This window comes from Lolium rigidum, chromosome 2 (assembly GCF_022539505.1).
Source record: "Lolium rigidum isolate FL_2022 chromosome 2, APGP_CSIRO_Lrig_0.1, whole genome shotgun sequence".
Lineage (NCBI taxonomy): Eukaryota > Viridiplantae > Streptophyta > Magnoliopsida > Poales > Poaceae > Lolium > Lolium rigidum.
Window position 1 is genome coordinate 107,385,319 of NC_061509.1, and position 15,906 is coordinate 107,401,224.

Genomic DNA, 15,906 nt, shown 5'->3' on the forward strand with positions numbered 1-15,906 from the left:
GTGGGAAGTGGGGAGAGAGAAGACGAAGGCACAGACAAGCGGAGTAAAAAGGGGGGTTGGGAAATAACTGCAAGAAATAACTGCAATAAAAAAAAAGAGGCAACAATAATAAAAAAACACTAAACGTTACCTATGTCAGTCAGATAGAAACGACAGGAAGTTCACATGAAACTGCGACTGCGATTCACTTTATGTGAAAAAAGGAAAAATTATATGGTGGGGGGGTCAAAACGCACCGACCACACAACCATTACGAAGTGCACTTAATAAAACAGTCAGGAGTTCACTCACTTGAAAAAAAAGTATTTGACTATGTTTTAAAACCATTTATTGATTTCCTAAAAATGGCAGATGGGAGTTCCCCACAAACAATACGAAGTGCACTTCTGAAACCGCAAGGAGTTCACTCATTTTAAAAAAGGTATTTTACTCTGTTTTTAACATTTGTTAAATTCCTTTTATTCATTTCCGAGTATGGGGGGGGGGGGTCCCCCCCAACCCCCCCCTCCCTCCCTAACTAATTAATTTTATTCCATGCTAGCCCCCGACTCGGTTTTGTACATTAATGAGAAGTTCACGACTTACTAACGAGAGAAATACATACATGCTCAATGTAGATTTACATGAAAAACAATCAGGAGTTCACTCAACTTAAAAAAAAGTATTTGACTATGTTTTAAAACCATTTATTGATTTCCTAAAATATGGAGGATGGGAGTTCCCCACCACAATACGAAGTGCACTTCTGAAAACGCAAGGAGTTCACTCATTTTTAAAAAAAAGGTATTTTACTCTGTTTTAAACATTTGTTAAATTCCTTTTATTCATTTCCTAGTATGGGGGAGGGGTCCCCCCCCCAACCCCCCCACCTTCCCTAGCTAATTACTTTTATTCCATGCTACCTCCCGAATCTGTTTTGTACATTAAAATGAGAAGTTCACAGTTTACTAACACAGAAATACATATATGCTCAAAAGTAGATTTACATGAAAAAACAGAGGCCCCAACTTATCTGTATCATGAAAATCAAACAGGAAATTGAGAAAAGTTCATGCATATCGGTAGTTCACATCATAAAATTAAAGAAGTTCATTAGTTATAACAAACAAAAACATTCACTAGAGCGTATGAAAAAACAAAACAGATGCCAAAAAAAAATCTGGATTATGTTGCTACATCAAGTGTAAGCATGAAGGCCACCGCGTCATCATCGCATCAAGTGAGAAAAAAATAACTACAGGAGCATGCGCAAAAAATGAACTAAGCAGTAACATAGATCTGTGAAGAAATCGTGTATTAGGATCAAGCAGAACCTATCAATCAACAAACCATGGAGGAGACATACCCAAAAACCATTACCGTAGAGAACAAACACCCGGAGGAGTAAGGGCGGAGCCTTGAACGTAGAAGATTTAACGAAGAAGGACGGCGGACCTGTGTGACAGCCATCAGAAAACAAATCTGCAGCTGAGGATAAAAAGAAGATAAGAGCAGCGTAGAGCTAGCATGGAATAATTGTGCCGCAGAATATTGACGATCTGCGGTGCAGCCGTGGAGAACAAATTCGTCGGTGAAACGTCGGAGGAGAGCACGGAGATGAGGAGCCGCCGTCGACGAAGTTCTCCGATAGGAATCGAGCGAGTGAGGAGATCGGCGGCGAGCGAGCGAAGAGCTCGGGAGCGAGCAGGGAGGAAATCGCCATGGAAGAGATCGGGAGCGAGCAGGGAGGGGTGGGGAGCGAGCACGGAGGAGGTGGGTGCGAGCGGGAGGTGGGACACGTAACGGTTCGCTGTCTCGTAGGAAGTTCACACGCGCGAGGGAGCGGGACGCGAGCGGGACGTGGGACGCGAAAATATGAAGACTCACGGGAAGTTCGCATGCGATAAGTTAGGAAGTTCGAAAGGGTTCGAGAATAGTTATTCTCGAACCGGTTCGAGAATAGCAGACCTATATATATATATATATATATATATATATATATAAATATATATATATTTATATATATATATATATGTATATATATATATATATATATATGTATATATATATATATATATATATATAAATGGTTTTGCAACATATTTGTGGATTGATTCCGTATTTAGTGTCAGTCGAATCTTTCAGTCGCTTTTGTATGTGATGTTGCATTGGGCTGCTATACAACGTCCCATGTTTTTCTGTGTAGTGTAAGATTCGAATGACAGCTCTTGGTCTCTGTGGTGATGTTATTTGTTCTGAGAGCTGATCGTGTTGAGTGAACGTGGTATGATGCAAATTAAAGCTTTGGTTGACGAGCAAGCTTTCGTGGCCTTTGCTAAGACGTCACACCTCCCGTGTTGAGATTTGCCTACGGATTGAGTTCTACCAAGTCTGCAGTTGCTAGTAACTTTTATGTGTAATTTTCTCTTCCTTCTCGGTTTCTTTCCTTTCGTTGGATAAATTATATTACACTAGTATTTACATGATTTGTAACATAGTCTAATTATAGTACCGAGATCATGTAACTAGATTTTTGTAATGTATGTTTGTATAAATTTTTATCTAGCATATTACATCCCATTAGTTTTTACATGATATATGTAATCTTTGGCTAACGGTACTGTAATTTTGCTTCTAAAATTATGTGAACTAAAATTTTATTCTATTCTTTATAGAAGTTCTATATTTATCAAGTTATAGTCCATTACACTAGTGTTTACATGATCCGAAACATGTAATTTTGGGCAAACAAAATTGTAATTTAGATCCGCGTATAATGGATTTTGTCTCTTTTCAAATAGTTTTTTTATTGCTAACTAAAAGGTAACAAATTGAATCAGTAGCCCGCCTATAAAGCTCTTTAATAATTTAATCTAAGTGATTGGGGGGATTTATGTCATGCCACATGTCATCCAATCGTTGGAAAAAGTTGATTTACGGTGAATTGAAAATCAGTCGACTACCAAATATATCGAAGGGTTTGTAGGATTTTTCTCATGCCACATGCCATCCAATCATTGGAAGAAAAATTAACTTACAACGAATTGAAAATACAACTGACAGATAGACACTTCCTATATAAAAAAAGGCCGTGAGCTTTCTGAAAACACCAGGCAAATCAAGAAAAGATATCTTTCCATGATCGATCCAATGTGGAAGGGCCTCATTTTCTGTGTCACGATCGTCATGAAAAGAACAGAGGGGCAAAGTTTATTGCGTGTCACTTGCAGCGGCTATCATCAGGCATAGGAATTAAGTAGTACCACTGGCTATATGTTTTTACAACCGGAACCCAATGCTTGTTAAAGTTGTCATCATCATGAGAAATATGACAACCAGCACTCAATGCCAAAAGGAAACTTAGGAATGAATTATTTGTATGATTTTCTGAAAATTCTTTGAGAAAAGGAAACAAAATTGTTAATCATGACCAAAATAATTGCGAATAAAATCGTTATTTTTATTTTGCGGGGAAATTATCATGTAATGGCTCATAAAGGTTTCCTGCAACCTGATTTTACGGTGAACCAGCAATCTTCTTCAAAAAACTGTGAACCAACAATGAAGGATTTCCCTTTCCCTGCTGACCATGCAAGGTAAATGACGTTGACACGCATGCACATGTGTTTGCCGTAATTCTTATAGTGATAATTGGGCTCGGAGTCTAACCTAGCCGCCGCCTCCTCCTCCTCTCCGCCCCCCTCCCGGGCGGCGGAGGATCTACCCGCCCCGTTCCGAGCAGCCGCCCCCGGACCGCCGCACCTCAGCCGCCGCTGTTGCCGGCCTCGGCCCCGGCCCTAGCCTTGGCTCCGGCCCCGGCCTGGCCACAGCCCCGGCCCCGGCCTCGGCCACGGCGGCGGTGGCGGCGCCCCTTCCGTGGAACGACGAGGGGGAGGAGAGGGTTTCCACGGTGGCGTTCCATGGGAGGTGATGAAGTGCCGGTGGAGGAAGCCGGGCGGCACGGCTACTTGGCCGAGGCCTGATGCTCTCCGTCGGTAGCCATGGAGGATTCAGTGGAGCGGTGGCGGCCTCCGCCCCCGGTGACGGTTCAGCGGTGGTACGCATGATCCGCGCCGCCGTCTTCTTCCCTGTGGTGATCCGGCAGGAGGGACTGGCGGCGTGGGAGCTGCTGGTCTTGCTTTGTTTTTGGTGGCGGTCCTCGGATTTCTCGCAAGCGAAGATGAAGATCTACCAGATTTCTCGCAAGCGAAGATGGAGAGATGAGTTCCGGAAAGCTCCGCTGGTGAATGGAACAATGCATATTTTGCCTGCAGTTTGCTGGATCGGGTGGTATTCGGTCGCGCGCACCCATGTTTTTATTCCGACCGTTTGGTTCCGGAGGGAGCGCCGCGAAGCTATATTCTGTGTTGACATCATGTGACTTTTTTGTCCATGGTGAAGTCAGAAGAAGGAATATCATGAAGGTTGGATTGGTGGACTGGCTAAAGGAGGTTCGAGTCAACGTGATGCTGAGGGATCTGCTTGGCGTTCCAGGCTTGCAGCAGTGGTATGCATGTGGGGGCGGCAGCACAGGGGAAGTTCACAATCTTACCTCTCAGGGTGAAAACCCAAGGTCTGGCCTTAACTGGTTGTGCCTGGCAATGTTCTTGTTGGAGGCATTGTTTTGAGAGTGGGGACTATCTTCAGGGTGAAATCCTAAGACCTTTAGTCGGGCGACGACGGCGCTGGTGCACTGTTTCCTTCTTGGAGGCGTCGCTTTTGGAGAGTCTGTACTTCAGGTGTTGTCACGATGGTGGTTGTATTGCTGTTGCTAGGTCTAGAAGGCTGTAGCGGAACTTTTATTTCTTAGCTTTCTTTACTCTTTTTTGGCTGTGTGCATCCGTACTGCCATTAGGGTGGGGCGTTATTGCAGAGGCTAGGTGTAATTAGTATCTTTTGATATTAATATATTCTCTTTATCGAAAAAACATGTGTTTGCCGTGGAGAGGCAACCAGGCAAACATGGTTGCCTAACCAAAAATAATTAACATGCCTTTTCAAGAATACCATTAACATACTCATCCATACGACCATACCCCGTCCTGTGCTGCCCTTGAACTTGCACCAGTCAAAGTGTCAAACTAAAACCTTTCAAAACAAACTACTTTTCTTAAAAAAACTACTTTTCTTTTATGCGACGAACCTTACAAAATTACTATCCAATTAAATCTGTACATTTATCTACTTAGCACGCATTAACGAATAGTACTTCTTTCGAGAAAGATTAACGAATAGTGATGGTAGAAAAAGTGGTCAACCATGGAATTCTAATATTTTAGTTGGAGTCATAGAAAACTCTACCCGGATTAGGAAATTGTTATCACCAGGATTTAACCGCGATCAGGAGGTGGGCCGCGATCAAGATGGGCTTGGAAGATTACATATGGAAGATCTATGAAGCGGCCTCGCACGGAGAATTTGGGCTAGTTAGCCCGTGTATCTTAGTATAATAGATTGTGTATCGATTTAGAAGTTAGAGTTTATCTCGTGCACGGTTTAGTGCACGTCCACATTAGAAAGTCCCCTGGACTATAAATATGTACCTAGGGTTTATGGAATAAACAACAACTCACGTTCAACCCCAAAACAAACCAATCTCGGCGCATCGCCAACTCCTTCGTCTCGAGGGTTTCTATCAGGTAAGCGACATGCTGCCTAGATCGCATCTTGCGATCTAGGCAGCACAAGCCACGTTGTTCCATGCGTTGCTCGTACTGAAGCGCTTTTGATGGCGAGCAACGTAGTTATCATTAGATGTGTTAGGGTTAGCATTGTTCTTCGTTTAAGCATGCTTACGTAGTGCAACCCTTGCATATCTAGCCGCCCTCACGCCTATCTCAGGCGTGGGGGCGGCACCCGCTTGATCATTATTTAGTAGATCTGATCCGTTACGATTGCTCCTTGTTCTACAAGGATTAGTTTAATATCTGCAATAGTTAGGCCTTACAAAGGGGGGAGGATCCGGTGGCACGTAGGGTGGCGTTCGCAAGTCCTAAACGGGATGTTCCTAGGATCAACTTCATGTTGGTTTTTTGGCCTTGTTTAGGATCGGCTTACGAGCACCGTGCGTGGCCGCAAGGCCCAACCTGGAGTAGGATGATCCGATTATGCGGTGAAAACCCTAAATCGTCGTAGATCTCATTAGCTTCATCTTGATCAAGCGGGACCACCAAGTATTCGTGCACCCCGTACGGATCATGGGTGGATCGGCTCTTTGAGCCGATTCACGGGATAACTGAGAGCCGATCGAGGCTCGTATTTAACGTTTACATGTATGCCCTGCGGGAAACTAGCGAGGCATCCTCATCACCTTCACGACCAGGTATAGGTCAGGTGGCACGCCCTTGCACTTCGCAGCGCCGCGTGTGACCGGAAGAGCATTGCGGGCCGTCGCTCGGAGGGGTCTCGGCCAGCCGCAGCTCTAGGCTCTTCCCGGCTCTACGGTGTTGACAAGGCCGCTGCCCGCCGGTGGGTTTTGGCGGTCAACACATTCGGCACGCCCGGTGGGACAATCGTCTACATCAACCACATCGCCATCTACATCCGAGATGGCGGACGGCACGCCGGTCACCTACGGGGATCGCACGACGACCTCAAGAAGCAATACAACGAGATCAAGGCTACCCTCGAAGCCGACCTCATCGGCTCTTTTCGGAGAACCCGTTCCGGTGGCATCGGATGGAAGGGGTTCTCACCGCAAGGTGCGCTCGATGGGATAGACCTCTCTACCCCGTCGGAGGAACGTACCGGGGGTGCGCGGCGAGGAGATCAACTACACGGTGGCTCACTCACTACACCGCCACTGCGAGAACTTGGTCAACGTGTTGGAGCGTGTCGCTCGCGCGTGATCCGGGAGATCATGAGCCACCGGTACTCGCCGTCGGGACCAGCTCTCGGGACTCATCAAGGAGAGTTGCCATTCCGGTCCCGTCCACCGCTGCCATATGCGTTGGCAGCACCTGCTGAAGTGCCGACTACACCGGCATTCCTCGTCTACGGGATTGGTGGCGACCCTAGTGACTACCGAGTTCTTAATGGAGGCGCCTAAGGAGATCCCTCATGGATACGCGTGCATGTATGTGCCGGATTGTGGTGGCTGGGCACTCACAAACCAGGCCACAACATCGGGGACTCCGGCGAAGACGGGAGGAACGTCGGCGACAGAGAAGACGTGGCTAACTAAATACGCCACACCGACGAAACTCCCGAGCCCAGCTCCTGCAGATGGCTCAGAGCTGGAAAAGCAAACATGGCAGGCCAAGTACGCCACCCCGGCGAATCTTCAGAGTGCAACTCCTACGGCCAGCACGGCGGATCAGATCAGTACCATGCGAGAGACCAATTCGGCATGATGCCGAAAAGAAGAGCGATCGGCTATTCCAAGCCGTACCCCGACGATTACGAGATGATCCCGCTGCCACCTAAATATCGGCTCCACGACTTCTCCAAATTCGAGTGGATCGGATGGCTCCGGCTCCATCGAGCACGTCGGCCGATATTTGGCTCAATTAGGACCGGCTTCGGTGTCGGATCAGCTACGCGTGAGGCTCTTTTCACGGTCCCTCACGGGATCGGCTTTTGGATGGTACACTTCTTTGCCGGCAAACTCCATCCAGTCTTGGAAGCAATTGGAAGAACAGTTCCATATGCAATACCATTCAGAAGCTTCCGAGTGTGGCATTGCCGATCTAGCACAACTACGTCGAAGCGCGGGGAAACGGTGACGAGAATACATCCGGCGCTTCGGGAATCTTAGGAACCGATGTTATTCGGTTCGTATAGCTGAAAAGAAGCGATCGAGTTGGCGGTAGCAGGCCTTGCAACACGGCTCAAGGACATGGCCTCCCAAGCAGATTATCCCTCGGCTGGCGCACATGGTTCGAAACTATCGGCATATGAACAGCGCCACCCCGACCTGTACCAAGACAAGTTCAAGCGTGCGGTAGTTATGGTCGATACGAGAGGAAGATGAAGTGCTGCGGGAGACCAAGAAATAGCGATGGCTGAGTGGACTCGGGGAGGAACCCCGTGGCCTGCAAATGGGTAAAGCCACCGGGGCCGCCCGGGGATTTGATTTTGACGTAACCAAGACGGAACAGATCTTCGACCTCCTGCTCAAGGAGAAACGAGTTGACGGTTCTGAAGGTCTCAAGTTCCCCACGGCGAAAGAGCTAAACGGAAAGCCATGCTTGCAAATTCCACAACTCGCTTTCCCATGCCACCAACGACTGCCGGGTGTGGCGTCGGCACATCCAAGCGGCGATAGAGAAGGGGCGGCTAATTTTCAACCGGTACGCCATGAAGGTCGACACCCAACCCTTCCCCGCCGTTAACATGGTGGAAATCACCTACCTGAAGGTTGCCGGCCGGGTCCCTCGTTCAGCATCAACATGGTAGGACACTGGAAACCACTGCGGCAAAGATGGAGATGAGGGCAGCTGCTCTCATAGCAAGGATACGAGAGGAGGCCGCTCCACGCGATCGGCTCCGTCATGATGGCAAGCGCTATGTCACGAGAGGGAGAGGTGAAGAATATAAGATATCGGCGACCCCTCTCTGATCACCTCCTCAACAAATATGTGAGTCGGTATGACCAACGCCGACGGTCCAATTACGATGATAGAGGAGATCGTCGGCTAGAGAAGCCGAGAAGATATCGTCGGCGAGGATCGCGATGAGGAGGAGCACGAGCGCTGTGCCACGGAAGCATCAAGGGAGCAAGATGACAACGCCGGGCATTGGGACTGCCCCTTCTTCGGACACTGCTTGGGATTCGGGAATGAGCCGATTGCCCACAATCGGCAATTGCCCGAGAATGCAATCGAGAAAAAGAAGGAGGCAGCCAACGTGTCCGTGTTCGAGCGCCTAGGGCCTCTCCCGCCACAAAGCAAACGCGGCTGAGTCACCTCGTTGGGCAGATCTTGAGGATTCGAGAAGACGAGGGAGAAGTGGAAGAAGATAGGTACCACCGGCCAAGGTGGTGCCACTGACGGACTCAGCCGTTCCCAAAAGCGCGGGGTTCAGCGATTGCGCGGCCTGGAGGAAGCCGAAAGGTTGTACTGCATACGCTAAGGAAGGCACGGCCTGATGCGGCTGCAAGGTTCAGCGAACCCTGGATGAAGAGGGTCGTCCACGGAAAATGGAGTGGCGCCCTAAACGGAGGAAAGCCGATGATGAGACATCGGGCTGGCACAAACATGGTACTCGTCTTGCCGACGGAGCGTAGCGCTCCACGACTCTACGGAGCACTCAAGGTGGACGACGGCAAGCGCATCAAGTCGGAGGTTGGGTTGGTTTTATCCAGCTGACCAAGTAGCAAGATCAAACCAATGAGCAAACCGGGAGAGGCTGATCCTTGTGATCGGCCCCAAAAAATTTATGAAGGGAACTTACAAAACCTTCAACGAGCAAGCAACGTGGAGGCCGATTCCAGCAATCGGCCAAAATTATCCTCACCCACCATTCTGCCTGGGTTCAACATGTTATCCAACAGAGCCGATACCATCAATTCTCTTGACAGAATCGGCTCGGGGGGCACCCAGGTAGATAAAATACGAGGATATGCAACGGAAGCATCTCATCTTTTGGTGATGGGTATTGGAATATGGGGGCCGATGCACGAGTCGGCCGTAAAAAATAAAAATGTGAAAATTCGAAAATTTTCGAGCACGGCCGATGCGGCGAGACATCGACTTAAGGATCATGAAAGCCGATGCGTGGCCATCGACTCAAGAGGAATAGCTGATTACGATCAGAGGTCTGATGGAGCACAAATGGAAGATTTCCAATGGAGTAGTGAGAGCTCGGATCCTCGCTTCAAGAACAATGCACGGAAGGATTGGACCGATTCGTCGGAAGAAGCGAAGAGGATCGGAGGTGCGCACTAGGTTCTCTGCGGGACGCATGGTCTCGCCTCGAGTAAGAGCTCGGGGGCAGCTCACCTTGAAGGCTTTCCGCTCAGAGAAGCCGATTTGTGTTCAAATCGGCTGACGCTGCATAAGGAACTTCCCCACACACGATCAAGCCCAGGTCTATGCAGTTCATTCGCGTATCCTCGTCTCTGTTTTGCCTTGGCTGAGACTCGGGGGGCAACAGGCCTGGTAGATGCTCTATTGAAGGACCGATGCGTTGTTATCGGCTCATTACACATTGGCAAAGGGGACGAATCGGCAAGGTCAGTAGGAGAGGCAAATCGGCTCAATCAAACTCAGAGGAAATCGGCAAAATCAAATTGGGGAACAGTTCTTCATTGATAGGCGAGATTTCTTACATAAAGAGCTAATTGCTCTCAAAAGGAAACACTAGGGGATACATTGCCCCATCTGCTACTACTGACCCTATGCTAGGGGTCCTATCTACGGGCCGTCACTGCCCTCGCCGTCATCAGAGCTCTCATCGGCACTGCTGCCGATGGGCTCCTCGTCGCTACTCCCGTAGCCCTCCACGGGGGCTTCGTCCCCGTCTTCGTCGTCGCTGCTTGTCGTCGTCCCACCACATGCGAAGGCGCTTCGCCGGTGGGTAGCCCTCGAGGAGTCGTCGTCGTCGTCGTCCTCCTCCTCCTCTTCTTCCTCCACCACCCCCTCGGAGGAGGTGAAGTCGTCCCGGGAGAAGCGATCGTCATCGCTCTCCTCCTCCGGTTCCCCGTCGGCGAGGAAACGGAGGTCGCTCTCCCGTCCGTCGAGGACTGGTCGTCCTCGGACCAGATGGAGAAGTCATGGTCGACTCCTCCCCGGCCGCAATGGCGCGGCGGGTGTTGGCCGCATGGACCGCCGCCGGGTTGTGCTCCGGCGTCGGCTCGCGGGACATGGAGGACTGGCTGGAGGGGTCCGATAGGGCGAGAGGAGGAAGAAGACATGATGGTGCGGGAGGACTTTTGGACTGCTAATGCGAGGATGCGAGCAGAAGCTGTTCATAGCGGTTAAATAAAAGGGGATATGGTGAAAATTCAATGCCACAGCGGTTTCCGAGGAAGTGGTGTTTGAAAGAAAGAGAAAAGACTGCCAAATCACGCGGAGAAGTTGAGAAGGCAAGTCATCATGGTGACGGATCTTGCGACGGTTACGCCACGACATGACCCGACGGAAGCGTAATGATTTTGGAAATACCATTTCCAAAACCGAGGGGGCATGTGTTATCACCGGGATTTAACCGCGATCGGGGAGGTGGGCCGCGATCAAGATGGGCTTGGAAGATTACATATGGAAGATCTATGAAGCGGCCTCGCACGGAGAATTTGGGCTAGTTAGCCCGTGTATCTTAGTATAATAGATTGTGTATCGATTTAGAAGTTAGAGTTTATCTCGTGCACGGTTTAGTGCACGTCCACATTAGAAAGTCCCTGGACTATAAATATGTACCTAGGGTTTATGGAATAAACAACAACTCACGTTCAACCCCAAAACAAACCAATCTCGGCGCATCGCCAACTCCTTCGTCTCGAGGGTTTCTATCGGGTAAGCGACATGCTGCCTAGATCGCATCTTGCGATCTAGGCAGCACAAGCCACGTTGTTCCATGCGTTGCTCGTACTTGAAGCGCTTTTGATGGCGAGCAACGTAGTTATCATTAGATGTGTTAGGGTTAGCATTGTTCTTCGTTTAAGCATGCTTACGTAGTGCAACCCTTGCATATCTAGCCGCCCTCACGCCTATCTCGGGCGTGGGGGCGGCACCCGCTTGATCATTATTTAGTAGATCTGATCCGTTACGATTGCTCCTTGTTCTACAAGGATTAGTTTAATATCTGCAATAGTTAGGCCTTACAAAGGGGGAGGATCCGGTGGCACGTAGGGTGGCGTTCGCAAGTCCTAAACGGGATGTTCCTAGGATCAACTTCATGTTGGTTTTTTGGCCTTGTTTAGGATCGGCTTACGAGCACCGTGCGTGGCCGCAAGGCCCAACCTGGAGTAGGATGATCCGATTATGCGGTGAAAACCCTAAATCGTCGTAGATCTCATTAGCTTCATCTTGATCAAGCAGGACCACCAAGTATTCGTGCACCCCGTACGGATCATGGGTGGATCGGCTCTTTGAGCCGATTCACGGGATAACCTGAGAGCCGATCGAGGCTCGTATTTAACGTTTACATGTATGCCCTGCAGGAAACTAAGCGAGGCATCCTCATCACCTTCCTGACCAGGTATAGGTCGGGTGGCACGCCCTTGCACTTCGCAACGCCGCGTGTGACCAGAAGAGCATTGCGGGCCGTCGCTCGGAGGGGTCTCAGCCAGCCGCAGCTCTAGGCTCTTCCCGGCTCTACGGTGTTGACAAGGCCGCTGCCCGCCGGTGGGTTTTGGCAGTCAACAGAAATGTATATGCCCGGTCCTGTCAAAATCACACTTGATTGTAGCTTTTTTTTTACGATGCACACCCGTAGGCATACATTCAAGCGCGGACCTGGGGCCAAAATCCGGGAGGGCAAAATGGGCTGGGGGTTGATGAGCCGCGATAGCCACCAACCCCGTAAGACTGGATCTAGCCCGATAAAAAACATGGGCTGGAGGAGCCCTCCGAGCCTCTTCAACGCCGGATCCGGGGCCAGCACCACTCCGCCCTTCAGGCGGCCGGATCCCCCACCATCTTCGACAACCACGCAGTAGTCAAAACCACCGCGCTCCAAGAGTAGCCCATCCCTAGCCAAGACGCGGCACCAGATCAAAGCCACTCCAACTGCTTGGATTCCACAAGCCTCTCGCTGGCGTCAGCAACACCTCTAGCGAGCAGGGAAATGGACTGGGAGACCATTATTTTTTGAAGCACCACCAGCATCTGTCCCACCATGATACTGACAGAGAATTCTTGAAAACCTAGACAATCTATAACTAATACACACGCACTACACTACAGAGAACCCGTGCCTCTCGCACTATCGGCTAAACAAAAGAAGTGGATATTTGATGGCGAGTAGAGTAGTAACTTGGGTGACTTGTGCATCTGCAAATTTAATTCAGCTTCTGGGTGCATACGCTTTCTCCACCTTAAAAATAGTTTAACTACAAAAAATATTCAACAAAAATTTCACATATACATCTAGAAAATTAATATGTCTTCGTATAATTTCAGGAAAAACTGATATTTTTTATAGTCTATATAAAAAGAAAAAAACAAATCTCATAAAAAAGACATATTTTTAGAACCGATTTTTTTTATTTTTACACAGCCCAAACGATAAGTTTATTTTTCATGGAAAGACTTTATGAGTACGTAGTATGTGAAGACGTATACTCGAAGTTTTTAATTTTTAAAATATATCAAAGATGTATTTTAAAATAAAGGTAGCATATTTACCCAAGTGCTGAAACATCGTTCCCGTGCATCTACAAAAAGGGAGAAAAGAAAATTTCAACAAGCACGGACGAAACTCTGCCCATCAGCTCGTCGAGATGATCGAAGAGACAGCAAGAAATTCGTGCAGAGACACGGCACGTACGTGTATGTAGGAAGAAATAAACTCCATCCATCTCTTCTGCCACTAACAGCAATCCGTGTATGGCATGGTTCTGCTTGGAACATCTCTCTCCGTTTTAAAATAGCTGTCATGGAAAACAGAGGTAGTAGCTACATATTATGAATTCCCCTAAAAAGGAAATTTGATACTGTTCTTATTTTATTTTTTCCAAATCAGCAGAAAACATCCGTTCCCTTAAGAAAGGTAAATTTTATTTTGACCTAGCTAGAGCTACGATGAACTCTATAGGTTTATAAAAGTGGGTTTTCGTATTTTACGACTTTCAAAATAAAATTGTGTACATGTGGAATACTATGAAATGGTAGCCCATAAAATTCATCAAACAATATAACTATTTATTTCATGTGCAAACTAAACGGAAATTCACTTGACTTTGATGTTAACGGAAATTCACTTGACTTTGATGTTTTGTATAAATGCCATGACTATATTTGTTATGAATTTATTAATTCTTACTTTATAGCGGTCTCCATGTGTAAATTGGTTTCAGATTTCCTTTGAGGACCTCGGAATATGCCACGCCCAGAAAACGTTGACCTTGTTATTTAGATGGTTTCTAAAAATATGAGAATATATCTTCCATTCAGAAAAAGACAAGAAAACTCTTTTATTCATGTTTTTTTTTTTGCACGTGACATCAATGGTCCAAATGTTCTAGATATTTTACACATCCTAAATTCCTCCATTCCCTACATCTACATGCATAGTGCAACATATGAAAGTAGGAATGCAAAACTACCACCTAAAACCTTGCTAGGCTTGAAGTCGCTTTGAGAACGTTCGAGGTTTTTTTTACCTTGAAAGTTTTAGGCTTAATATGATTTTTTTTATAGTTTTGAGTTCCATTTCGCACATGGCATGATAGTTCAGGGTATAACCAGGATATTGTATGATATTTGTTAGACCGTACACTTTAGAAATATCTACACCGATATTTAAGGATGTCAGAAATAAACATGAGCAATCATTCAAATCTCCATACATATAATTCATGCACCTTGCAGAAATCAATCCATGGAGCCATGTAGGTATTTGATTTTATCCTTTTATTTTATCTTCTCACATTTAAAAGACTCAGTTTTAAGATATTTTCAAGTGGGCATTTTCTCAAGAAGGATAAATCTACATAACTCTTGTAACAACATATCCTTACATTTAGCTCAAATGCTCAATGCATATAGTTTTCAATGTTGGACGTAAAGATGAAGAACACGTGGGGGAGAACAAGGGGAAAGATGAAGAACACGAAAAACATGACGAACTCAAGGCCATGAACGATATGGGAACAAGCATACAACACGATACAAAGCCAACTACTCTCGTTGGTGGCCAGCAATCTAGTAGGATTCTTCACAAAGATGTTGAGAAATTAAAAAACAACCCACTAAGGGCACCCCAAATGTCAAAATAAATCTATTTTTTAATGCAGTGCTCACCATAAGTATTTAGTATAACTTAATTTGTAAGCGACCTTAATAAACAAATTAGGTGCTCCAAAAACTCTTTTTGGGAGCACCGTATTTCTATTTCTTTTTGCTAAGACAAAACATATGTCTATTCTTCACAAAACTTTGCGAACGTGTAAGAATCACAAACATGTACGGCACCAATCCTTTTTTTTTACATTTAAACAACTTCTACAAACGTAAAGTTCGAAATGTCGCGTCCATTTATAACACCGATGAAGGGAAATAGAAACAAAGTGGCTAAAACGACAATGAAATTATATACTTACTTTGAGGCAAAAATATTATGCACAAAGATCATCCACCGTATTTGTAAACAAGGGTTTATATTGCATCATAACCTGGTCTTGCTGCTTTGTAATTAGTACTCCTTCCGTTCCTAGATATAAGCCACATGGTTTTTGGTATGGAAATTAAAGAACGCATATTTAGAAAAAAATTACACCATGTTTAGCTAGGATTAACCCTAGGCAATTGACGTGAGCTAATGGATGGCTTCGATAAGATACGGCAATCTAATCAAATTCCTAAAAATATTGTCCATACAAGTGAAGCAACGCAATACACCTTATATTAGATTTTTTTCTCAAAAAATTATATAACTTATATCCAGGAACGGAAGAAGTACTAAGTAACAAATCAATAGATAGGCTTCAGTGAGGGAGATGCGAGGACTGGGACACACCTTTGACTCGCTCTAGTACTTATACTCTTTGCTAGGTGATATGATAACCTAGTTATAGTTTTTATTACTTTTAAATCTTTTTATACTACTGCTGATGATTATTAATATATCGGTGCTTTTGGGGAGACAATTTCGAAACATGAATAATGCATAGTACATCGCAATCGGCAAAGGAGCAACGCCTAACGAATTTTGCACTTTATTCATGGTGCGGCAGAAATGTACTGATTTGCTAGTTTATCAGGTTCTGAGTGTGAGTGAAGCACCAAGAGGACCCACCATGGCTGACTGGCCGTATGCCCTGTTGTT